Source organism: Falco cherrug, chromosome Z (genome assembly GCF_023634085.1).
Source record: "Falco cherrug isolate bFalChe1 chromosome Z, bFalChe1.pri, whole genome shotgun sequence".
NCBI classification, from domain to species: Eukaryota; Metazoa; Chordata; class Aves; order Falconiformes; family Falconidae; genus Falco; species Falco cherrug.
The window spans coordinates 20,198,254-20,225,264 of NC_073720.1; the positions used below are offsets into that span (position 1 = coordinate 20,198,254).

The following is a 27,011-nucleotide window of genomic DNA, read 5'->3' on the forward strand; positions in this document are numbered from 1 at the left end:
CAGGGTGCAGGATTTTTCCCTAGACAAATCCAGCCATTTCCAGTATTTCATCAGGTTGGAGCTGATTGGCTTCCACGGAGGCTAGCTGCAGTTTCCTATTGCTATATTACCTTAGAGAAGACAGCAGAACAATTCCAGCTGAAAATAACTATCAACACGAAAGACAGGAATTAAAGTTTTGATACTGTTTGTCTTCCACGTTGTAAAATTTCAGAGGTGAGTGATCTGTGTAGAGAACATTTTCAGGATGCTCTAGTAATTAACAAACACATTCTTACATAAACCATTGTTTTTCATGAGAGATTGAAGGTTTTCCCTCATAATTGCAATCTCTGGAGAAAAATAACTAGAATCCCAGTTCGGTTCTCATTTAACAGACCACCAAGACATGACCAGATTGGTTTTAGAGGTGAAAAAGATTTGCAAAATATTCTTTTAAAAGCAGGAGGAGAAATCAGGTGAATCATATTCACTGGGAGATGTTTGCAGGAAAGAACAAAATTTAATCCAAAACCAAACTTCCTCTGGTTTGGCAGGACTGACTTGCCATGCTTGGACACAGCATCTTTCCCTGAGGACTGTTTTTGGAGGGTCAGGATACTCTCCCAGCTGAGATTTCCATTCACGAGGCCACCAGGCAGCAGAAAAGGGCTGTTGAGGTGCGTGTATTGGCAGTCTCTTAGAAACCAAAATGGAGATCCTGACTACATGAGAGTCACATCCCCCAGATAGCTGGGTGGGGAACTGATACAAATTGCCAGGAGGAAGAACAACAAAAACTGAATATGGCCAGAGCTTTGCTTTTAAAGACAGAAAGAAAAAAAAAAGAAGGGGAAAAATAAAAAGAAACGAAAAAAAGGGGGTGAGGCTGTGTCACAGCTCTTAGTCCCGCCAGGATTGATATCACATATTCAAGCCCTTACAAAAATGAAAACATAAAATCGGGTAAGCCACCACTTTTTCTTCTTGCTATTGCACTACCAGCTTGGTGACATACTTGATTTCCTCTTCCCAAACAGGTCCCAGAACTATACAGATTCCAGGTTTATTTCATCTTATCCTTGCTTGCAAATATTCCCATAACAGCAGATCAGCACATCTGACTCTTAAAAATAATCCATTTGGAAAGGTATTTTTCCCTCATGCTTCTGAGGTCACCCCTAGCACTCCATTATAATTACAGCATGATGGGGGTGGCTCTGTTTTCTGCTCTGTGTTTTCCTCACCGTACTGCAGAGCAGGAAGATGTAGCCACCTCTGTGGCTTTGGGATTTTGTGCTTCTTCAATTTATGGCTGCCCATGCATGGCAGGGTCATCCAGACCTTCCACAGCAGCGACAGATGCAATCTGTTTTCCAAATGAAGGGTTTGAAATAGTTGTATATGTGTAAAAGCACTTTAAAATGCCCCATATAAGGCAGAGTGCTGGACTGAAGGTTTCATGAAGGAAGTAACACAGTTTTCCCCATAAGGACCTGTCCTACAAGACACTGAATGCTCAGGGACAAATAATTTCAGGTAATTCCTGAGCAAGGGTCCCCAGCTTCCTTGACATTGCACACTGCAGACACAGCCTGTCATCCTACCTCCTCCCAGATGCCTGTCACACCCCCAGCCCTCCAGCCCTGGCAGCATTCTCCACCACTGAAGTCAATAAAATTGCAGGCTTTCATCACCTCCAGGGGGGTGGTCACATACAGGAGTCAGTTGAGAATGTGGCACATTTCACACACATCCTTCACGCTGCTCAGCGTCCCCTATCCTCTGGAAGCAAACTGGCAGCATGTGTTGACCATATCTCTGCAGAGAGACAGCTGCAATTTGCAAATGGTACAAAATGGTTTTACAAGTAGCTGCATTTTTAACATATCTAGCCTGAGTTTACTGGCATCTGTCAAGTAAGAAGGATATGGTATGTAAGCACACCGTGGACTGTAGGGTAGAAAGACTTCCATTTGAATTTTCAAAAAAAATCTCTCACTTTCTAAACACTATCAACAACAACAAATAATAAAAATCCCCAAACTACTGCACCTATTTGCAGGGGGGAAAAAAATCTGCTGCAAAAGCATTTTGCAACTACTAAAAGCTCCAGACTAAAATGTTTGGCAAGATGCAAGGCCATCAGTGCATCAGTGCACTCAAGGAAACAGGCTCTGCAATTATCACCCATTAACCACCACCTAACAGTTGAGAACCAGTCCGAAAGTGTTTAGTGTGAAAGTAAATGAGGATGGAGGGATATGTGGGAATGAGATTGTGTGGCATATTTGTTTTGTTTTGACTTCTTTCCAGACATATTTCAGTTTACATAAATATTTGAAGGTTGGATCAGACAGGATTTGCAGCACAATAGTATTAGGAATGCCTTTGCAAAAACTGTGATATGTTCTAAATTAGCCTACAAGGAGGGGGAAGGCAAATGAAGCTTTCTCAACATATACATTTGAACACCACTCAGCATTTAATTATTTACAGACCAGAGTGATAGACTTCCCTGGCAGTTTCTGCTCTTTTTCTTGGTCTCCCCTCCCTCCCTGTGATTTGTTTAGAGAGTAACTGCATGTTTTTTTGATGACTGACACTATCTGAAGCTCCTTGCGGAAAGCAAGATGCTTGCCAAATGACAGAGCTCGGCAGCTCACATAGGATGTCATGCCACAAGCAGCCTCTCACTGACCTTCCAGTTTGGCTACAGAAGGTTAAAGCTGCCTTTTGGTGCTGGGCACACTGGCCTCAGCGGGCAAGTGTGCAGGGAAGGGCAGGAGGACCCACCCTGAGCTCAGGCTGCTATCTGCAGGAGCAGGCTGGAGGCTCTCCCCAGCAGTGTCTGGTGAAGGCAGAGGCCAGGGAACCCACCTGGCACCGTGAAGGCTTTCGCTGCACTTTCAAGCACCTAATTTTCCAAGTAAGCAAGGAGGTTTTTGAGGAAGGCAACTTGGAGGTATCAGGAGGAAGAGCAGGATACCTGGAGCAGAGAGCTGCAAGGGTGAAACCTGTAATGAGGGAGTTTTGCAAAAGCAAAATACCATTTTTTTTCTCTTATTTTCTGCTATGTAAATCTGGCTGAGCTCTGCAGAAGTCAGTAGATATATTCTGGATTTAGACAGGAGTAAAGGAGATAACAATCTGACCCCAACGCTTAAAAAGCTTTTTTTCTGAGAGTTGCTCAGGTCAGATTTCCTCCAGCTCTATACTGTCAGGATAAAACAGATTTTCAGATACATCCTGTTGAAAATGAAACACACATTTATTTAAAGCAGCTTTTAAATTAGTGCGTGCTCATTAAATAAAAGAAAGACGAAATGTAAGAGCCTGTTGCTGAGTAAAGCAGGAAAGGGCTTCACAGTGAGATTTGATTGTTTACATTCAATGAAAGGAAAAGTCTGATTTGGAGTACTCAGATTTAATCTTGGTGCAGATTAAAATGGTGCTATTGTGTTCTGATGGGCTGTTTGGAAAGGTGAACTGAGGCTTTCCTAGGACTGTACCATTGCAGTATATACATGAGATTTACATGCAATCACATCAGACAGTCACACAAAATTGCAAAGTCAAAGTTCTCTGGCATCAGTTATGTTAACATTGTCTTTCAGGTGTTTAATTTCTACCTGCTGTTGTAAATCAGCTCTGAACTCTTGGTGGGTTTGTCTGTTCATTTCCTGAGGTTTTCTGTTTCCCCTGCCTGGCTGCAGAAGTCTGTTGTACTGTATCACTGATACGGTTGTGATTTTTTGGAGAATCTGTAACAGATTATTCCTAGCACTTGCCATCTCTCCAGTGGTCACAACCTTTAGGAGAAATAGACTTCATAGTGAGAGTGGTGGTGCCTCATCCTTAAGGACAACCATAAACACATGCTGACTTAGCGCAACAGATTTCAACTCAAAAAGCGGGACTTGGTATTTGATTCCTAACAAAACAGAAATGTTACTGCTTTTTCATGACAATTTTGGTGTGCATATAACATGAGGAAAGGCACTGGAACGTGAGAGAGATAGAGCTATATCATTTAGCAACCCAGTAAACTTAGCTGACACTTTGGGGAAGAGGCAGCTTGTTAACAGACGTGCTGGAGAGTAGACCTGGGTTTCTGATGAACTGTCTACGCTGTTAAAGTTTGTTAGAGGAAAGACACATTAATCTAGGGTGGTACATTATGATCCTTAGCACTGATGTCTGGCTTTCTGAGATCAAAGCGACAAACTTTCCTGCCACTTGGTGCAAGTTTTAGAACTCTTATGACTTAGTTTCTTTCTTTGCATCATGAGTGTCTCAGCTTCCAGCATCTTGGGAAGATTGAAACACCACAAAAATGCTTTGAAAATGAAAGCAAAATAAAATGGTGTAGCAGCACCTCTGTGCTTCATGGGAGATTAAAGGCCCGTGCGGTCAAACACAGTGGCAGAAAGGACAACACCTGTGGGGACGGACAAACACCTTAAGAAGTGATCTTGCACACTTGTGACCAGCCAGTGCTCCAGTGACCAGAAACTGTGCTTTAACAGGTTATGGAAAGATTAATGCATACACCCAAGGCTTGGATTTTCATAGACAAAGCATGTAGCCTATCTGCGGCTGCATCCTTCTGGCTGACTCTGATGCCAGGCAGGTGAACCCTCTGTGCTCCTGCCAGTTCAGTTTCTTTCACAGCAGTGAGGGAAGATCAGAGCAGAACTCTTCATCGATGATCTTTTGGGTTTTAGAGGTTTTTGATGCCTAGAATGCTTTTTTTTCTTTTTCTTTTTTCTTTTTTTTTTTTTACTCATGGAGCACAGCAAATGCTAATTCTTTCAGTGCTGTGATGAATCAGACTAGAATACACAGGGAAAAACTGTTGCTTCAGAGAGGACTAGGGCCATCCTTGGAGATTAAGTCAGGATGCTCATTACTGACCAACTAATCTTCTCTCCACAGTAACAAACACAAAGCAAAGAAAGCTATTGCTTTTTCCCCCTGACATTCCAGGTCTTTTTTCCTCAAAATGACCTTTGAAAGAAGCAACAAGGAGAGAAAAAGTGCAATTCAAAATGAGCAGATTTCATGCTGGTGGAAATACGCTTACGCTTTCAGCAGCTGAGAAAGCAGTGCGTGGCAGGGTAAGGGTGAATGCCCAACGCAAAGTAGACTTGAGAAGTAACATCTGGAAAACACAACACTCTGAACTAATATTAGCTACATGGGGGAAGTCTACACCTGTGACGAAAGGGGGATCTGTCTAATCTAAGCATCTGAAGCTTGCAGTTCAAGTCAGCGTTCATCTAGTACTCTGGTAGCTTTTGTTGATTCTTTCCTTTTAGCTCAGCCATGATCTTCCAGGGACGGTGCGTGGATCAGGGCTGCACAGCACTTGTGTCTTCCCTTGCACTTTGCATCCCATCAGGAGAGGTCACATCAAGTGAGACCGACCTTACAGGGACAACAGAAGAGCCAAGTGCCCAGGCTCGATTGCATCCAGCAGAGAGGCAGATGCAGGGCCAAGAGGAATTCTCGGGAGTGCCTGCCAGCAGCTCGGGACAACAATAAAACCACTGAAGCGGGGAGGGAGGGGCCTCCCAGCTGCTGGGCTGACTCAGTCCATAATGAGCATTCCCTGCACTTTTTATAAGCTTGTCTGATCTTCAGCCCAGCTTCGAGAAGTTCCTCGCACATGTTTTGTCCCAGCTATCGGTTTCTGCCGTGTTTTGGTTCTCTTTTCATGTGTGCTGTGAATATATAAACACATCTCTCAGCCAGTTTCACATCAAGTGAAACTTGAGAGAAAATACATATTAAGCATAATTATTTGACAAAAGGCTTTTAGCCAGACTCCCTTTGATACCCACTGTGTGTTGAGTAGGAAGGAGGCTCCTTGTCTGTAGCTGAAATTGGCAGCTGATGCTCCACGTGGTCTAAGACGCAGCAGCAGAAGCGTGACCAGAGTTAGTCAAGAGAAGCTAGAAGGGAGGCAGAATTTCTTTTAGTTAGTCCCTTTTTTGATTTTTAGTTTTTAATTCCCTTGGCTAACAAAGACTGATTCCTACAAGATCTCCATGGCATCTATGAACGCCTGTCTGGCTCCAACTTTCCCAGCTGTGTCGATGTGGGAAGTTCCTGGGGAAAGTCCCTCCTTGTGCTTGTGCTTTGAGAAGTGCCAGGTTGTGGACAGTGGGCATGCAAAAATAAAACCATGACCGTTTTTCCCTTTCATGCAGATTTATTTTTTTTCATACTCTCTCCCTTAGGACTACCCCTCATGCGGGATTTAATGAAGAAAAACTTTCACCGTGTATTTAATTTTAGTCACTGGCTTCAGGTTCATTGACTTCTGTAGGACATAAGCACACAAATAGACACATCTGGTGCAGACAAACACCCAAGGCAGAACAGAGAAGTAGGTGGATTGTGGGTATGATCAGCTAGGTCAAATCCCACTGTCTTTTACTGAAATAGAACCTCAATGTTGGTATTTTTTTTTATCTTGCTTTCCTCTTTGTATTTTGTTCTAAAGGACTCTGTATAGATACTTCTTACTCACATGCTGTGTTGTATCCAAGTATTTGCTGCTGCTAGCCACATTCCTACCTTCCCGCTGAGAGATAACACCCACTTCCATACTCTTCCTACATCTGGAAATCCCCACAGATGTTTGCGCTGCAAAACCTCCCTCTGTTCCAGCAGCAGAATGTCTGTTAGCTACACTGAGAATCAAAAAGTAAAATAACCTAGGAAGGCCAACACACATGGAGCGCGGTGCAGAAACAGGGAAATAATCCTCTACAGAGATGTGAATGCCTTCATTATGATGAAACACTCTCTGAGGCCAATTTATCTAAACACCGTTGTGCTTTTGAGTAATTAAAGAACATTCTTCAGTCACAGTGACTTAAAAAAAAACCCAACCAAACAGCAAATAAAAATGCTGCAGATGTCTCAAGGGTGCACCTACAGTCTCAGAAAAGCCAACCAGAGCCCCGGCTTCTCAGTATATACAAAAGTCAAGGTCTGCCTAAACGTGTCAAAATAAAAATATAAACATCTAACGGTAGGCAAGAAAAATCATACAGCAGTTATTAGGCCAGATTAGTCATGGTGAATTATTATTTGACACAGCTCTGAATGTGTCAGTCTCTCATCCTTCCTTTCACACGTGAAAGCCTCCATCCCCTTCCTTCTCAGTGCTCTGTTGGATTGAGGCTGGAATGGCTCTTTTTTCCTGAATTGGATTTGGTGTGACCAAGACAGTAACAGTCTCAGGAGAGCAGGACAACCCCCATCTTCTCACTTATTGGAGCTGCACCATCACAAGGTTCCATCAAAACTGAATCCAAGCCTTGAAATTACTTTAAGTCCAGAGTCCTGAGCCAGACATAGGATTCTAACATCCTCCACAGACCATGATCAACTGGAAATGAAAAATGGTTCAAACTGCTCACTTACAATATGCACCACGGGAATGCTGCAAATACGAACACTGATCATTGGAGTGCTTAATCAAACACCCTGGAAAAGGACATTTCAATTGAAAGACAAACACAAGATGGCACAGAGGCTCTGAAAAGTTCAGACATAGCTGCACATAATGAAAAGCTGTCACAGAAACGAAAGTTATGTTATTTGCTTTATTAAATATTCTGCATTTTTATAGTCTATTGTTCAATTTTTTACCTGATTTGTAAAATGGGGATAATGTTTCTACATTATGATTACAATTTTATAACCGAAGTCCTTTGAGTTGCTTGGCAACTAAACTCCGACAGTTTATTTCATGCAAGCAATTGACAAAACCAGGAGGAACTTGTAGTTAGAATTTGTACTTTGCAGTGAAAGACAGTAAGCATAGGGATATTTGTGCACAACTTCAATTAATATGCAACTTATAAAATTGTCTGTAGGAATATAAAGATCTCTCCTTTTGTTGAGTCATGTCTGAGGTTTTTTACCTGGGATATGATTGCTATCACAAAACCCAGTCATAATAAACCTTCAGTACTGCCAAGTACCACCTCAATAAGAGCCACTGAAAGCAGGCACACAAAGAAATCAGATATATTTATTCTGTATATCATTTAATCTGTTTCTCAGTGTTTTAAAAAATGAAACATTCTGTTAAAAAATAAAGAACAAGACGGCATTACTCCTATACTACAGTGTGTTAGTCCTACAACTTACATTATAGTAGGATCAGTTTACTTTAAAATAAAGTGTGTGAAATTTTACAAAAACATAGGGTTTATTTATCTCTGTGTTGCCACAACCATGCTTAGTGTCCCAGAATTTTAAGTACTGAGGTACCGTAGTTGTCTGTAATACCATGGCACTTAGTTCAGATATTATGCTCTACCAAAAAATAAAAAGCCACACCATAATTTCGCTGTCAATGCATCTGCTTTGGAATCAGTCCCTGACCTGGAAAGCAAACTGAAATAATGTGGGAGAGGGAAAGGACTATTTTATCTTCCATTTTGCAAGTGGGGATGGGGGGATTTGGCTCCTAATCCATAGCTCAGTGAGTCAATGACAGCTCTTCCCAGTGACAGTGACTTGTTGAAGGTCATCCAAGGAACTTTTCACAACATTCGTCAAAAGCCCATCCCCCTCTATGGAAAAAAGAGCTTGAAAGGAGGAGAAAGACAGACTTGACATGCTACGTCTTCTGCGAACTCCAAAACATCTCATGCTCATGAAAGCTAGGAGTAAGTTTTATATTGCACTAAGTTGGTAAAAAGTTGTTGGGGTTCAAGTCAAGGCTTGTATGTAAAAATCCTCTTTTCTCTTAATGGTGTAGCCTCTCCCATTATCAGATGAACAAACAGATTAAGATGTTTGAGGCAGGATCTGCACAAAACGTTTTTAGATTTAACAGCTTCTCTTCTGGTCATGTCTGATCATGTCTTTCAAGTACATACATTGCAGTGTAACATCTCAGGCAGACACATGCAGATGTAATTTAGCCTTTCTCACATGGAGGGATCCTGGGCCAAGACAATGTAGAAAAGTTTGTTGTTTATATTCTTCTTTTTCTTTCTCTCCAAGAAGAGATCCTTTATTTTCAGGATAACTGAGCCTGCCTTCTAGATCATCAAAACTGCATTGTGGAAAGTTAGCAAATCACACAACCTGGTTCGACCTGACTCCAATGTTCAAGGAAAGAATTACTCTGAAGTGAGAAAAGTGAAAAAATCCTAAGCCTTTACGACTGGACAGCTGAGACTTGAAGGTCCTCTTGTGAAAGACCATCAATCTCAACAAATGTCACATATTTCTTTATTGCTCGCATACAGTTATTAAATAGTCATGTGCTAGGTTAGAGAACATCTAAAAATAAACCATTACTAAAACAGTTGGCAACTTGCCATTGTACTCTGAGCGCATGGCCTTCTTTTATTGTGTGATCAGCTTTGCAAGCCTAAGTAATACACAGCAATTTTTTCAAGGAGTAGCTATATCTCTTACCAAGATAATATTGACCAACACATAAATAAATTGCACAGCACCTGGGAGGGATCAGATCAAAACTAGCATTGAGAAACTACACTTCAGAATGATAAGAAAATTAGTAAAAAAAAATAATAAAATTATATCAAGACTTGGGGAATTAAAATCTTTAACCTTTGGCTGGTAGAATTTTTATTTCTTCCTACATGCCCCACACTACATCTCAGTTTTAAGGATGGAGAGTTACTGTAAAAAACAGGCACTGCAATAAGAGCAGATGTAACAAATTAGCAACTCAATGACAAACAGGTCATCAAGACTAGCTAGTATTCATCCAAGAATACTGAAGGAGTGTAGAAATAAAATTATTTGGCTGGTAATTAGCAAAAAAAAGTAATTTTAATTACAATTCATAGATTTAAATATTTTAAAATCAGAGACCTTTGCAATGAGCTAGTGTGATCCTTGAAAAGCACTAAAGATTTTTATGAAATGTTTGCTGTGTCACATTTGTATCACTTGAGTGAGACATAGTGTACCTATTCAGAACGCAGTAGTCAGCATTCAAAATACTTGTACAGTGCATTAGCAATTAGACTTAAAAAGTATAACTATGAGAATGACACTAAAGAAATTGCTGCTATTCTGGTCTTTCTGTCACAGGAAAGGCAAGGCATACAAAATACTATAATAAAGAAAAATGGCACTGGAAATAATGAAAAATTTAATTCAAGTGAAAAGATATAAATGTAAACCAAGGTATTTGTTTACACAATAGAAGTTGCCTCCACTTGATAACCCAGAAGTCAAAAGCTTAAGGGATTCAAAAGCATTAAAGGCACTCCTCTGGATAGTGAGAATACCCTCAATTCCATTATAGATCATAAAACTTACTGAGTAAATACATTAGCAGTGTAAACATTTATACTTTGAATCAAAAGGGAATGAGGCAACACTTGGAATGGAAATATACTTGTGGCAGGTTGTTAGATAATGTTCTTCTATCGGGTTTCTTGTACCTTCTGATTTCTCTGCTGTTGATCTCTACTAGATCTGGATCAAAGGCATAGACAGAGTCCAAGGCAACAATTACTGTGTTCCTAATTAGGAAATAAGTCTTACATCAATTTCAAATTTGAGGATCTAATAGTGAAAGAAGATGTAGAAATTTATAAATGTAAAATATTTTCAATGCATATGAATAGCTTTGTGAATTTAACCCCTGCAGACACGAAGCAACTGTGATACTCTTTGGGGAGTATGTCCTGAGCTGAAACCTCTCTGAAATTCACATATTCTCAGATTACTCTTTTCTTATTTATCCCGTATTTGGTCATGCTGCTTTTTGCATCTTCACGGAACAATCAGTTATTTGCTTTTCAATAAAAGTAAAGGGTGTAGTTTGGGTTTAAACATTGCTTTGCACACTAGTATTTCTTCATGGCACAAAACTCCAGAACTGACTAAACCAGTTAACTTTCAACTGGAAGCTTGTCTGTAGTAAGGGGTCTGCTGACTGCTTGAAGATGTGTGAGAAAAGGGACAGGAAAGGCCAAATTTACCCAACTGTTTGACAACAGTCATCTATGTGACATTTGTAATGGGGTTCAGGCCTGCAGCAGAAAAAAAAAAAAGAAGTTTCCTACCAAAAGGAAGGTGATAACTACTGCTCTAGAAACACTAGGGTAGCAAAACTAAAACAAAATAAAACTAATCTCACTGTAGCAGAAAGTCAAGAAGTAAACATGTAGAGGTGGAAACGTGTTTTAATGCAATTTATGCTTTCTCAGAAACCACCCACTTGAGGTAATTCAACTTTTAGCAGTCAGTACCCACATATTCAAAGTTGGTGTGTTGGTATTGATGGAAAATACTCATCCTCAGTGATTCTGATGGTCATAATTACACTGGAGAAAAATTAAATAATAAGCTCTAAACCAGTGTCTTCTACTGTGGCAAAGCTGAATTCAAAGGGCTGGTCTTTCATCAGGTTAATTTAGGGTAGGCCTGTTTTCATCCTGTCTTTCTGCTAGTGAGGAAAGAGGCGGGGAGGAGATGCTGGATATGAGATTGGCTGCTCATTTGCAACTTAGCAAGCCCATTGAAGAGCCCTGGGCTGACTCAAGGCTGGAAGGCCAGTGTCCTGCAGAAGAACCAAGCCACCCTTGTCCTACTGCCCCTGATGTGAGTCCAATGCAAACCACTGTCATAGCAGCGGAGTTTCACATGTTGTCAAGGCAAGACAGATTGCAATGCCTGTGTATCTGGGCTATGCCAAACTTCAAAGATAAGAGAGAGTAATTTTACATCATTAATCAAGAAGATCTACAAGATTAAACAAGCTCGCTGTCAGCAGCCAGCATTATGGTTTAAAACATAACATTCTCTGCACAATTTCTGTGCTTATAGGAGGCCACAGAGAAGCTCTCTAGCCACCCACCACTCTAACTCCCATGCCAGGCACACTAGTTAGCTTAGCAGTCCACACCACTTCATCTCAGAGGATTTGCTCTCAAAAGGCTCCCAGGCTCCACAATTATCATAAATACTTGTAATAAGGGGCTTTTGCTGCATCTTTTTCTTCCACAAACTTACGATTTCAGTGTCAGAGACTTCTTCTTCCATTCAAATCAACGGGACTTTTGCCATTCTTTCTAATGAAAGTAGACCCTAGTACTGTGCTATGTTTGATGATGATGGATTACTATTCCTTCCTTGCAAGAACAATAGTTTAGAAAACCTTGCTAATAAAAGCGCATGTGCTTGGCTATAAGCACCTGAACAGTCTTATTGGTTCCAGTGAAAATATGTAAATTCTTGAAGTTAAATGCTCCTCATTTGTTTTATTCTAGTCAGTCTCTGGAATCCTCCTCTGTCAAGTAAACATGTCTTCTGTTAGAAGACATACAAACTTGGTATAATGTAGATATCATCAGCAAGCATTTGGCTGATCTGGCTTAATGATACAAGTCCTGTAACTGATTATGTGAAAAATAAAAATTCAAACATATTCAATTTGCAGTATACCTAGGTTTATCATTTTGGGCTTTTACAGTAGAAAAAATAAAGCTAGTGGTGTTTATATGGAATACGATTCTGGATGGAAGTGCAATGTATTGGGTCATCTACCAAATATAGGAAACATATGTTATTCAACATGGTGACTCACACAATGAGTAATGCAGTCTAAAGGGTATATTCTCCCCTGTGAACAGACATAACTCTCAATAATGCTAATAATCCCATAAATCCCAAAGGGTATCATCTAGCTGAGAGTATCTGCAGCCTTGTGAACTGTGCAGACTGCGCAGGGCCACAGATGTCAGCTCCTCATCACCAGCCCAGCCCAGCCCAGCCCCACCCCTACTTGCCCTAGGACAGCAGTGGTTCAGTGGCAAGCAGCTACAGAGCTGCCCAAGAGCAGAGCCCATGCTGGAGCTTCCCTCATAAGACCCTGCAAGAGGCTTGATGTCACTGAGGAGTGATATTCTGGGACTACACCAGCTGCTTCAGACTTTACTGGAGCTGCATTTCTGACTGAAGCTTCTCGCTGAGGAAAGCAGAATTACATGTATGTACTAGGGAGCACCAAACTGATGGGCCTACCTGGAACTGGGCTGGGCGCTTGGGAGAGGGACGATTTGTGGTACATGCCATAACATGGGCAATGACTTCCAGAAAGGGTAATATTTCCCCTTTTGAATTACAGAATAACTACCCCAGTTCTGGAGTGGTACAAGACCACAAGCCAGTGTGCAGCCTCAGGTGATCAGTAGGCATCAAGGAATTCCTACAGTATTGAGCTTTGCACTCTCCCTGTAGGTGAGCTACAGGATACACTGATGTCATTTTCTTCTGGGCCAGAATTGCTCAGAAATTATAGTGCTCCTGTAAAAAACAGAAGTGGAGTTGGCGTGATCTGAATTTAGCCACATTTCCCAGCAAAAGCAGACATCTATTTTCATAACACCCGCATATACACACTTCTGTGAAGTTGCCTTTCAGTCTGATCTCAGTAAGCTTTGGACCAGTCTTGACAAAATAATGAATGTATCCAGAAAGCCCTGCAAATTCTGTGAAATGAGGTCTTTGGGTAGAAGCAGGAAAAGTTTCTTAGCGCCTCAACTGTGAGCTTTCACAAACTATCTGGAAAGCTACATGAGATACATGCTCACTGCATCCATACTGCTAAAAGAGGTCCATGAAGGGAGCTTAGTCTCTTGATACCTGTTTATCCACACAGCTTATTCTTTGTTCATCCGTTAGCTTTGCTTTGCATGGCCCCAGCCAGCTTTCTCTGACACGATGCCCAGCCTTGACTTGGGAAATAGTTTGATTACCATAGGTAGCGTGAAGGAACTCTTCTCACTAGACTTGGTTCCCCCCAGCCTATGCGTCTTTTAGCTTTCCCAAAGGCATTGAACCATCACTGTCTATATGCTCTACCCTAGAGCATGTACCACATATACTCAGTTTTATACTATAAACCCCCCACATTTATGTGAGCTGCAACAAAGTCTGACTTTATTTTTAAACAGTTTAAAAAAAAATGTAACACAGTACTAATAAGAATTATTTCTTAGGGACTCCATGCTATGCTGGCATGATAATTCTGCTCCAGAAGCAGCTACCGATGTAGAGTGAGTCACTTTCCTTTACTTGTCCTCATGACCAGGAATGGATTACTGGCTCCCTTTATTCAGCAGTATAGACCTATACACCAAAACCCAGACCCCACTAACTCCGTTGCTTGTGGGAGCCATTGGTTTGGTTTAGTTTTCCAGAAGAACTTCAAGTTACCCAAGGAAGTGGCTTTGCCAGTGAAGAATAGTTTTGCCAGTCTGGGACTCCCAGTATTGCTAGCAGCAGTTTCCAAACCGTTTTTGAGGTTTACTGTCTGTGGAAAGAGCTAGAATCTTCATCCAGAATGCTGAAATTAAGTCAATGCCAAAGGAACCCCTCTGAACCCAAGAAGTTGTGCCAGGACCTGCTGGGTGCCTTTCAGCTCAACCCCTCATTCAGAGTTAGTATCAAGTACCCCCAGGAGTCCCTGCCTTGCACACAGTATGAATTGTTTTATCAAATAAAGGCACTGCTGGCTGATAACCGGACAGTTAATTGAAACCTTGTCCAGCCTGTGTCCTCCCCTAACACCTAAAGCCTGTTGAGAAACATCTGAAGCCTGTGACATGCTGTTGCTTGAGAGCTTCCACTGAACTGGCAATGCACCTGCAGTGTCCCTGTGGGGATAACTGGCTGCCTCTCAGGACAGCTTTCACTCTGGGTGCTTTGGGGAGCAAAAATGCCTGGGAAGGTGGGTTCTGGTGTTTGTTTTAACTTCCTGAGGAGTTAAAAGAGCCATTCCAGCGCTAGCCAGAATGTTGATTATAATACCACAATTTTCTGTAATTGGGTCTCATTAATAAATTCCTCAAGTGTTCCCAAAGGCAGGAGAAGTAAAACAAGAGCCACAGGGATCAGAGCAACAGGGAACTGTGAGGATTCCCGACCGTGTTGTTAATTCCACTTAATCAGCTCAGAGAAGCTCTGTATTCAAAAGAAAATAACCATGACTCACAAAACACCCCTGCCAGAAGGGAATGGGATTCTTTCCATTTATAGTAATATTTTCCCCAATTTTTGTCCTTTCTTTCATTCTGGTTTTAAGCAGGGAAAACAACCCTCCCTCAGGGCACCCCGAGAACCCTCCATGTTCCTGGGCCTTGGTGCAGGCTGGAAGAGCTGTGCTCCCAGGGAAAGACCAGCGCAGGTCCCACAGGGCTTCTGGGAGACCTGTTCTGCAATCCAAATGTGCCAGAGGGTTTTTCCATCAGACCCAGATCGAAAAAACTTTGAAGGCAGTCTCAAAGTCATAGTGAGGCAGATTCAAGATTTATTGTTGTTTAAAGAGAACACAGATAGTAGCAAACTTCCAGAGACAGAGCAAGCCCCGTTCCCTGCCCTAAACTGCTTGCCGTGGAAGGTAGACAAGTCAAAAAAAAGACAAGACAAATTACAGAGATAATTATTCAGGTCATGAGAAAAATAGGGATTATGGAGGATGAGAAGGCAGGAGGGCTTGCCAGGAGAAGGGAGCTTTCTGAAGGGGCATGAAGGAGCATCTGAAGGGACAGATGCCCCAGTACTATACAGAGAGCCTTAAGTCCTGGACTTTAAAAACAAGAAAGGCAGAATAAGGGTGGAGAAAGGTAGTAGAATGCTTTTGAGAAAAAAAAGTACAGAAGAAAAGATTTGATGGGAGGAGGTTTGCACAGAACGTGGAAGATGTTTGAATATTTAAGAGTGTAAGAGTCTGCAAGCAGTCTGTAAAGCCATCAGAGCTGCTGCTCAGGCTACTCATAACTGTGTACCTGTACTTCTCCTTCTCCTTCCTTCTCAAAATGGAAGACACAGGGTGAAGGTACTGGTTACTGCTGTGCCCGGTGTGGCCTGAAGGGACCTGAATATGCCCTCGTATAGCCTGATACCTGGGCATGTTTAGCTAACTGAGAGTCACATGCAGAGGTGTCTGCATATCTGCAAGGGAAAGTCCTCGCTCCCCTTAGTACTTCTGTGTGTGATTTATCTAGTAAACACACCACAAGGAGTCATTAGGGCAGCCTGCAAGGAGGAAAATCTCCCCCAAAACACATACCATCTCTCCTGCAGCCAGCATGACTAAGGAAAATGTGCACTGCCATGGGCAGCAGATTTTTTTCTTTAGACATGCCACTTAAGGTTTTCCAGCATAAATATCTTCCTTGAAACGTGCAGTTTTGGTGTTCTGACAAGCAGCAGAAGGGGAAATACATGTTACAAATGAAAACAGCTCAAATCACCAGCCCCTATTTCTTTCTCTTTCCCTGTTGCAGCCTTGCTCCCTTACTTGATATTTGGGAATCCTCTAGACTCAGAGTCTATTTACTTTATTTTATTTTTATGAGTGTTCTTGAATGTAATGGAAGAATAAACATTTCAGTTTTCACAGCCATGTGGCTTTTCATGGGAGCTTAGCTGCATCCACTGTGTTTACAAAACAGAGCTGCGTCATTGCGTTTGTTAATTTGATGATTCTTGGACTATATCATTTTGGCTGCCAAGCTCTCTTTTAAATGTAGAGTTTGTTATGTTTTCATAGGCCTCAAGAGGAATTTCTTGATCAAAGTTTTAGAGTCAAACAGGACCAGCCAGTTTTATAGGTCACAGAATTACCAAGTTGTCAACAGTTGCAGACTACTGGTGGGAACTCTGTCACAGCAAGGAGCCTGCCCTGCATGTCCCCTCCTGAACCCACACCAGCCTCCTGGGGGTTGCACTCTGGCAGGGAAAGCCAGGGTGAAGCCCTTACCCTTGCCCAGGTGTGTCTACGCTGGGGTCTGGAGAAGAGACACAACTGGTTGGTATGGAAGTCCCTCTTCCCAATCTTCATGAGGGGCAGAATCTTGGTGGAGGGTTGATGACAATACAGACCTCAATCTCCAAAAACCTGGGAGCTGTGAATTAAGATAATACAATTTTCAACTCTAGGCACACAGGAAATATGAAGGTAGGACAAACAACACCTGCAGGTAATGTGGAACCGGTGAGGGGGATGGGGGGTGCTGCACTGGCATGAGGAGGAAGGTATGCTGGCCTTTGGTGAGGGGAGAGTAGGTGTACCATGGATATGGCTGGGAAAACTTGGCTGGAGATGCAGGAGGAGAGTATTTGGCTCAATGCTCAGCTCAGCCAAGGAAAACAATGAGTGTTTCCTTCCAACTTCCATTTATACACATGTAAGCAAAAGCACACAAGCAGTCCTCTGTGTGCTGTGGCTTCTAGAGAGTTAATGGCTGACAGAGGGGTTAAGATGAAAATTATGGTAATGGATATATGTTGCAAGATGTGGTAGGGGTAGGACTGCTGGAAGGGATAGAGGTGTGTCTTGCCGTTGTATGAGAGATTCTGTGACCTGCAAGAATGGAGCTGTCAAGGGGTTTTGGTTAAAAACCCTACCTAATGTTTCTGCTCCGCCAGCATGGGTGCTCTGTAATTATTTGTTTCAGTCCTGCAAAGTAGAAAGCAAAACTGGAAGATGTGCACAGAATTTCAGCAGGTCTTTTACCTACAACTAGGCACAAAAACATACCACCTGCACAACCTGGGAATAATGACAGCTCTCTAAAAGCATATTAAGAAGAAAATTGCTTCTGCTTTTAATCACTAAGAAATTTACTGGCAAAGATATGCATTAATACAGTGCCAAGATTGCACACTTCACAGTATTAAGCTCAGCAAAACTTAAAACTTATGAAAACCAGGACACATGTTAAGTGTCTTAGCTTTGTCCCCTTTGAGCAATGCCCCAACTTGCCCATTGCACACATCCTGCCTTTGCACCATTCCCACGTGCTCCTGGGCCGTGGCCATAGGAGGCAGAGAGAAGAGCTGGACCCCAGTGGAAGGTACCCACAACTGTCCTGTCCTCAAGTATTGAACCTGCTTCCAAGAAACAACATCAAACTTACTGCATATCCCATCTCTCCTTACCAAATAATAACAATAATAATAAAAATCAAAATCAAACAAACCCAAAAAGCTGTCCAAGGCCAGACTCCTAGTTAAATGTCTTTAACTCACAGATTTCTGTAGTAGCCCACCTTGCTGCTGATTCTTTCCATGGCCAGAAGACATCACAAAGCAGTAAAATTATGTTGTTGTACTTTCATCTTTTACCTTTAATCACCCACATGGAAGGGGTGATTAAAGATGTAGCTAATTAAGAGGCCTGGAGGAAGATTTGGTACCTTCACTCAGATCTGCACAGCAACTCTACAGCCATGGCTGCTGCTCAGGGCACCCCCAACCCACCACCAACACTGACCTTGTAAGCCCTTTACTTCCTCCCTGCTCTCTTTCTAAAAAAAATTTAGAAGACAGAGAAAAGAAAAGAAACAGGGACTAGCTTTACACTATGAACTGAACACTGTATGTATACATGCACCAGAAGCAGAAAAAGGAATGGAAAATGGAAAAGGGAATGGAAAAGGGACGGAGAAGAATCAGGGTGGATCTCCCATGTCTTGACCCTTGTGAATAGTCTCCCTGAAGTGGGGTGAAGTTGATATCTGAGTTAAGGCATATCCACATGAAATGAGGTTTTGACAGATTTTGAGGGCTGAATATTTAGCCTCAAACTGATGGTCAGGTAGTACATGCACTAAAAAGAGTGTCTGAAAGGAGAAGGGAAAATACCTGGTGGTATCTCCTGTGTGCAAATGGAGTCCCTGAGCATGGGAAGCCTTGCACAGGACCTAAGACCAGAGCTGCACTAGTCACATTAAATGGGAGGAAAAAAGGGGGGAGAAAAACAGTGAAGCCAGAGGAAAGTATGCAGTTTACCTTGAGAAACGGTGGTTAAAGGAGTCCTGCTCTTCATAAGCTCCAACAGGTCTGTGAGCTACTCCTGCCATGTGAGACTCAGTATTTCCTTGCACTCTTCCCCAGGCAGCACAGCTGGGGGCTGTGTGCTATCTGGACCTCTTCATTAAGCCACAGAGGAGGCTATTTATATACGGGGCAGGAAGGGAAGGCAGGAAGAAATGTGATTTCCTTTGTTCTAAGCAAACCTGACAACCCAGGCTGGGCCCGCCTTGAGCTTAGGACACAGCCTGCCAGCCTTACTGGCATATCTTCACCAGGAGCCTACGATCCCCTGCACACGCACAGCCCTCATCAGTGAGCAGAGAGACAGTGGTGCCATTGAGCAGCCCTGAAAGTGCTGTTGGCTGCCCAGCTCTTCCTTCCTCTCCTGTGAATGCATTATTGACAGTGATCACAGAGCTGAGGGGCTTGCAGCCTGCCTCGTGCATGGAGGCACCAGCTGTGGCTTTCCTGGGATGTTACTGCTGGCACCAGCCATCCCTCCGATGTAGTGAGAGGGAGAAGAGGAGGGACTTTTGGACCAGGCTTGCCATTGCATTGCACTCACAGCTGAATTTTCCCTTGGGATAGTGAACCAGAGACCCATGCTTCACAGGAGCTTCAGCACCCAGACTTCAGACTCCTGCTTGGCCACCCCAGAGCAAGTAAAGCTGTTGCCTGCAACATGCAATGTCTTCCCACATGGCACAGAGGCTATCTATCTGCCTTGTTCACCATGCCTGGGAGGAAAGTGGGGCTGACAGCGGGGCTTGTGTGGGGTGTTGCAATCCTGCTCAGCTCCTGGGCATGTGTAGCTGGGGTGGCCCTGGGAGGCACAATGGGACAGAGCAAAGAAACCATGAACAGTGGTTGTGAGAGGACCTGCAAAGCAGAGGCCTTGCTTCAGTAGGGCCACACCCAAACCTTTAAGATGATGGAGAAAACCTGGATTTTCTAGGGACTGGGAGAGGACAGTGTGGACTTTGCTGCAGCCCAGGAAGACACTGAAAACTGCCTCACCTGAAGTGGGGCTTGACTTCCTCTGCAAAGAGTGGAGATGTGTTTTAATCTATCATCTCACACAGCAGGGCTGAGTTTTCCCATTTAAAGACCATCTTCCTTTGGTTTAAAATGTGATGTTCTGATAAAGCTAACCCAAGAGACTGGAAACCCATGGTAGCTTTTGGCATGCTCAGCTGTGTGACAGCCATACACCAAGGCTCTGGCCAATGCAGTGTGCCATCGCATATTGTGCTCTTCGACCTTTAGCACTGCTCAGACAAAAGTGTTCCTGAGATATTTGGTCTCAGAGATACGTAGCAACAGATGAACTGCCAGGCCATAACTCAGCCCCTGGCTTGTTCCAGCATTAAGTTGTGGTCCTTACTTCACATCGTAATGATCTGGCATGATAGTGCACCCCTATGGTTTGGAGAAAGGGCAATTGTTCCCTGTCGTGGTTTAACCAGGACATTCCTGAATCCCAATGAACAGCTTACAGAATAAGGAAATTTTGCCTTTGTGATTCCTTTACCACAATACAAAAGTGCAGGTGAGGCATAGCTAGCGATCTTGCTTCTTCATCTATTTCTTTGCTACTAGAAAAAAACCAAAGTCCATTGGTAGTTAACTAGGAACTGCAGAGTAACAGAAACTACTGCCCAGAGATCTGTTCTATCATTCAAGCCAAGTTCACCAATACATTATCTAGGAAGACACAAAATCTGTAGTAAGTTATGTAAGGAGTCAGTTAAGATTCAGAACTCAAAGAATTAAAGAAGTCTCCCCGGAGCACAGGAATAGTGCCATATTTATCTGAAAAATTTAGTACTTGCTTTAATCTGCAAGCTTTTTGTATATGTCTGCCTCTTAAAATTGCCAAGGGCTGCTGTGCCTTAAAATGAGAGGTGACAGTGAAAACTGATTGAAAAACAGTGGAGATGTTGTCCAGGTAGGAAGAAGGACAGCTTGTAAATCAAGTTCATGCCTTATTTGCAGGGATTATGTTTCTTCCCAAGTGTTAAAAATATTTTCTGCTTCTTGATTCTACACCGAGGAAAGTGCATTGGTCTGATCTGCGGATATGCAGTTCTCAGGCTGGGTTCTTTCCCACCAGAGGCAGGTATGTGCTACACCCATCCCATAATTAACGCCTGCTCTGGGCCTCTTGTGGAGGAGGATTGCAGTTTGCCAGCATATTTGAAACAGCTCTCCATGACTTTGGGAGTGCTCCCATGAAAGCATTCTTGCTTGTTAAAACATCCAAAATCAAATACGTGCCTGACAGATAGAGGATCATCCCAGCTAGAGATGAAAAATGCCTTAGATCAGAGAATCCATCCCCATGCTAAGGTAAGATATAGCTCTCAACAGACTCACATATCTTCGTTATGCTTCTAGATTTCTCTGCAGGATGCACAGCAAAGGCTTTTAACATCAATCCAGAGGAGGATCTACACAAGAGAAATTCTAAAACAGCATCAGGGAACAGTATGCTTTTTCCCCCTCCCTCTCTTCTTATTTCCTCACATTAAACAATTCATTGACTTTAATTGTATTTGCCTCAGGGAAAGAAACCTGGCAAATTTGAAGACCATTTTTATTATTAGTTAGGTGAGTTTACTTGCCAAGCGTACTTTCCCAAGTTCTCTGAACATCCTACTCATCAGTCATTAACAAAGGCCCCATTCATGGGAAGGCTACCAAACGGGTTTGCAGCATGGTTCACAACTGGCCCCAGGGTGAGAGCTTTCAGACCCCCTCTCTGCCTGCTGCTGTGGCATCCAAGGTCATCTACCATTAAAGAGGATGCTTAAGCCTCGGTAAGTGGAGGAAGACTGCCTAAAGGAAGTCTGAAGTGGAATTGCAATGGCTTAGAACAAAATTGCAATCCAAAAAGTCCCTGTTCTTAAAGACAGCTGCCTCTGTTGTTTGGCGAGGCATTTCCAGTGTGTATCAAGTGCTGCTCCCTCAGGTGTCCATCTCTGAGGCGCGTCATGCAGTCCCTTCTGTGTGCAGCCAGCAGCTGCTCCTTCCCTAACTTAATAGCCCCCCAATAAGAGACACAGGTTCAGTTCCATCTTCAGCCCAAGGAGGCTTACTGTCTGTTTCCTGTTTTCCCAGGGAATGCTCCAAGCACCAAAGCGTGGAGAGCGGGAAGGCATTGTCCCACCTTCTGGCTGAAAGCTGGATCCAAGAGCTGAAAACAAAATTAAGTCCAAGAATTTTATAGAAGAGGAAGGGTGAGTCGGTACTGATCAGGAGACGAGGCTTAAATAAGGCTTTTCAGGATGAAGGAGGGATTCGGACTGGGTACGAGTGCTGCTGCCTCAGCTGTGCAGGTGGTGGTGGGCCTTTCACCTGGAGAAGCCCCCATCTGTCCCCAAAGGCTCCAGGGCTGTGCTGGACCCCAGCAGAGCTGCAGAGGCAGCCGCAGGGCTCTGCTGGCAGTCACCCCTGGGGCAGGGGGGTGTCAGGGCTCTGCTGGCAGTCACCCACGGGGCAGGGAGTGGGTGTCAGGGGGTGCCACAGGGGCACGCTTCTCTCTTGCTCCTCCTCAGCAACCCATGGACCTGCTCAGAGAAGATGTTTTAGGTTGAGTGCAAGTTAACTTTTGCCAGAGCAAAACCTTTGCCTCACTTGTTGACCCTTGCGGTCCAAGACCAAGACGGCAGGTTGGTGCAGAAGTGCTTGGATCTGGCAGAGTCCGGCACAGGCGAACGACCAGAGGCTGCTGCTGCAGCAGGCTGGCAGGGATGGTGGCTGCCAGGCAACGTCCTGGAGGGGCCTGGGAGTGGAGGCAGAGAAGAGCTGTGGAGAAGGTAGCTGAACCCTCGCAAGGCGGTGAAGCCTCTCTTCTGCTTTGCACAAGTGCGGAAGCAAAGCTGCGTGGAAACTTGGCACCAGGCTGCTGGTGGTGCCATGTCCCCTCTGCTGCCTGGGGGTAAAAGATCTGCTGTGCGCTTCAGGAGTGCTGAGGGGCATATGGCCTGACCCCGGGGCCCGGAGCACCGTGCTGGTGAGGAGTCTGAGCTAACAAACCTGCATGGAGACAAGGGTAATGGGGAATGCGGAGCCTGACAGGAGGACCATAAGCCTTCACTGGCTCTGTGCTGACAGGGGCAGGGATCTTTACAACACACCGACCAGAAATCCTGCGCCTCCCATATTGTCTTGGATTGCCATGAACAGGATGGTCCCAGCCACAAGCCTTCATAACAGGAGTGCATATTCTTAATTAAGTGCTTCTGGAAGGAATTTTGCTGAGATTTTCTATGAAAACCTGATGGAATTTTTGATGTTTTCTGCCCCAGAGAAGTCCAGCTTGACTGTTCAGAGAGTGTGGACTGTGCAGTCTGCCCCTTCTGCGCCCTCTCCCCGTAACACAGGCTGTGCCTTAAAACCCACAATATATCCTTTCATCTGAATATAATGCATGGGGCAACGCGAGATGGAGCTGCTGGTGGAAGAGGTCATGAAGTTCCACTGCACTAGCATTTTGAAAGGGAATCCTATTAAAGAAATAGCCCGTGACACGGCTGCAGAGAAAGGTCCTGCACTCTGTCAATGTCTTGGCATGGAGTTAGCAGGGAGTATGGGACTGGACACAACTGGAGAGTGGGCTTTTCTTGGCATTGGCCACAATGAGTGTGGTTGTCCAAGGAAAGTTTGTGGGGGAGGTTGAGGGGATAGAAGAAGACAGACATGTTAAAGGGAAGTGTGTTCCTACATAATGAGACATTGTAACATATGTGAAAAAAAAAAAAAAAAAAAAAGAAAAAAAAAAAGAAAAGGGTCCAGAGTGATGAAAGGATTTCCCCAGAAAGAAGGTTGAGCAGAACATAGTTTTGGCTTACCATTATGGGCTATTGTGCCTTTGTAGGCATGGGACTTTTACACTAGACCAGCCCTTGTGTCAAAGCTAGCTGTGATGCCTGAGTTCCCCAAGCTGCTTCTCGTCTGTGAATCAGCTTTGGTTTGTTTCTACCCATGCAGCTGCTATTTTTTATTTAGTCTAATTTTAGCGTATCTACCAGCAGCTGCAAATGTAAATGGTCCCATTTGGTATCCAGCGCATCTGAACAGAAAGTGGCCCACGTGACGTATGTTGGATTCCCCCTTTCTTAAAAACCAGACAAGTAATAAACAGTTTCTGCAAAGTATGATATTTGACAAATTGTATTGCACAATTTTATGGTTTTTTCCTGATAAATCCTGAACTTAAATTGTAAAGCTCACACACAAATATCTCCTTGCAGAACTGGGAAACAAAGGACTTTGTCCCTGAGTGCAACACCAGAGCTGGAGACTGAAGCTTACTGGAAGCACAGAAACAGAGCAGCAAAGCTGACCTCCTGCAAAAGGTGGTATTTTCACATAATGGTGTGTTTGTTTCTGGGGAAAGTAAATGAACCATCTAGGAGGAAAAAAGGGACAAACAAACAAAAAAAGCAGGTAACGATGGTAATGAACTGATGGAAAATATTAAATTTATATCAGCAAGTAATAGTCTGCCAGGTTCAAGACAATTTTTAGGAATACAACTAAACTGTCTGGGGGAATTGATATATCACTAGGATTCTGATATATTTTGATACATTTTGAGATATATGGTTTGTTTTCCCTGCAGGTTTTCCTGCTTCCCTGCCCACAGCTGCTCCCAGAACCCACCGCCTCCTGCAGCCCCAGTGCCCAGCTCACACATGAGGACCAGTGTGAGCTTGGTTCCTGCCTGTATCAGTATGTTGTTTGTGGCCCACCAAGGTTTCACACACATTGGTTGAGTACTACACCCAAACCAAACCAAGACAACTGAGACAAGAAGCTTGCATCCATTCTTAAATCACTGTACCTCCATCAGAAAACAGAAAGCATTTTTGTTCCCCTTGCCGATACAGCAGGCTGGTCCTTTCCAGTCATGCTCTTTGCTGCTCTGTGCATACTGTGAAAGAAATTCAGAAGTGGGTATCTTTTTTGCTCAGCCAGACATAGATGTCTTAGCTGCTGAACAGGGTCTCTGACTTGGGTTATTCCTTCCTGTTCTTAGAACAGAACAAAATGAGCAGTGTAGGTTCATAATCTCAAGATTATGCAGCAGAAGGCTTAATGTTTGCTTATTCAGGACCATACTTAGAGGTCTTGCCTTCTACCAAATATGTTTTCATTTTCTAGCCAGGGATTAGGCAGTGTGGGGTGGCTATACAGATCCTCAGATCAGTCCTATCCTGCCCTGGTAGTCTTCTCCCCAACCTGTTATGGTCCCATTCATCAAAAGAGAGACCAAACCAGTTTCTGTTTATTTTTGTCTATGTGCTCTGAGACAGACAAGTTGGGTGGAAGTTTGAGATTAATAATTAATTATTAAAACATCAATACAATAAAATTATCTTATATTTTTTCTTCTTAGTGAAGTTTCATGTTGAGTATTTGAAACCAGCAATCCAGATGTGATTTCGAAGACCACTGGCAGTCTTTGCTCATTAATCTTGCTGAATCATAGAAGCGTTTAGGTTGGAAAAGACCTTTCAGATCATCGAGTACAACCATTCACCTAACACTGCCAAGTCCACCACTAAACCATGTCCCATTAGTTCATAGGAAAGTCATGGCTGATTTGCTTTAGTGCATTCCACAGATCAGTATCTCTTCAAGACAAAACTGGTTTATTTTCCATGGTTCCAAAACCCAAAGTCCAGATGTACAGCCAGCAACAGCTGCTCGTAGCAGAAATGAACCAGTGATACATATGGGAAACATAAGACCTTCCTAAACACACAGTGGTCCTAGATTTTGGGGAGGGTGGTATTGCTTGTTTGGGTTGGCTTGCCTGAAAGAATGCACAATCTGCCAGCATAACAAAGATTCATCATCCTGATTAGGCAAGATTTCCTAGCACCATCTCCACAGCCTCTTCATTCCTACTAATCGAGCATCTGGAACACAGGCTGCCAAAAAAACGCTGACCTATCAGATTCCAAAACAGATTTTAGGAGACTTATCTACTGTCTTAAACAGATCTTCTGATAAAGCTCCCACTCTACAGCAGCAGGTTTGTTGTAAATTCCCACAGAGGTTCATTTTATAATGGAGGCATATTATTTTATTAAAATCAAATTATCACAGAACACTTTAAAAACATGAATTAAATTACTAAGCACGCCTGCACTGAAGGTAAGCTTTATTACTCAAGAAGTGAAGATCTGTTACAGTTGAGTAAGGCCTAAGACTGATCCTTGCAAGGATGAACATTGCACCTGGAAAAGACTGTGCCAGTTGAGGGAAGTGATGACAAAAATATTTTTAGGTGGGTTGACGGAGAATTCAGTACCTTGCCTGAGCACTGGGTTGAGCAACGTTGTGTTTAGCCATCACTTTAGGTATCCTTACTGCCTGCCTTCTTGTTTTCAATCACAGATTACACACTCCACCTGCTTCTCCAAATTATATCTGATGCCAGGAGTAAGCCAGATCAGCTTTGATGATCCTCACGCACTTAAGCAGCAGGTTGATTTTTTCATGTAGCATTATTTTTTGATTCAAGTTTCAGTATCATTACAGGGTTGTCAATACCTGTCAATACTAGAACCACTGTACTGAAAACAGTCTTCTGAAAATCAGCACAGCAGAATCAGGCCTTTGGGTATAAACCTTTCAGATCTACCACCTTGTCTTGCACATCACACTATTTGTACGATGAAATAGTGCATTTTATTGTCAGGCAAGGAATCCTATAACCAAACTAGTTTGCAGTCTGAGAGAGAAGAGGTAATGCAGGTCATTGGCAATGGTGCACACTGCCCACTTCGCTGTCATCACCATAAAATTCTGACATACATAAACGTTGATATAAAACCTCCCTGTCATGGCAGCCACAAGCCAGCCACAGCTTCTAACCTCAGTGCTATGATGATGTCCAAAGGCAGCTGAGAAGCAGCAACACCTGCACACATTGCAGAGTACAAACACCTTCCCAGCTTTGCCAGCTTTGCTCCTCTGACAGGGTGCTGCAGCAGGGATGGAGGAGCCTGGGGGCATCTCTCTGCTGTCTCCTGGCTCAAATGCCCATTTGAGCTGCAGCCTCTCTGTGGAAGAGTTTCCTATCAAAGTTGTGGGTTTATTTCAGAAGCACAAGGGCTTCATACTGTTATTCATACCACAGTAAATAAAATACAAAGCACTGTGAATTCATGTCT

General features: G+C 43.3%; 2 long non-coding RNA genes across 2 annotated transcripts in view; one reads left to right on the forward strand and one right to left on the reverse strand.

The window, feature by feature from the left end:
• Nucleotides 1-19,492, reverse strand: part of LOC114016314 (uncharacterized) — a 43,446-nt gene extending 23,954 nt beyond the window's left edge. Inside the window, exons 1-2 of the long non-coding RNA XR_003560716.2 lie at nucleotides 18,799-19,492; nucleotides 16,766-16,910 (exon numbers count right to left, since the gene is read on the reverse strand). This is a non-coding gene — a long non-coding RNA (uncharacterized LOC114016314). The remainder of the gene's footprint in view (nucleotides 1-16,765; nucleotides 16,911-18,798) is intronic.
• Nucleotides 19,493-21,550: 2,058 nt separating this feature from the next.
• Nucleotides 21,551-25,216, forward strand: LOC129734782 (uncharacterized). Its single transcript, XR_008730390.1, has 3 exons — nucleotides 21,551-22,061; nucleotides 24,078-24,182; nucleotides 24,449-25,216. It is a non-coding gene; the product is annotated as an uncharacterized LOC129734782 (long non-coding RNA).
• Nucleotides 25,217-27,011: the final 1,795 nt, after the last annotated feature.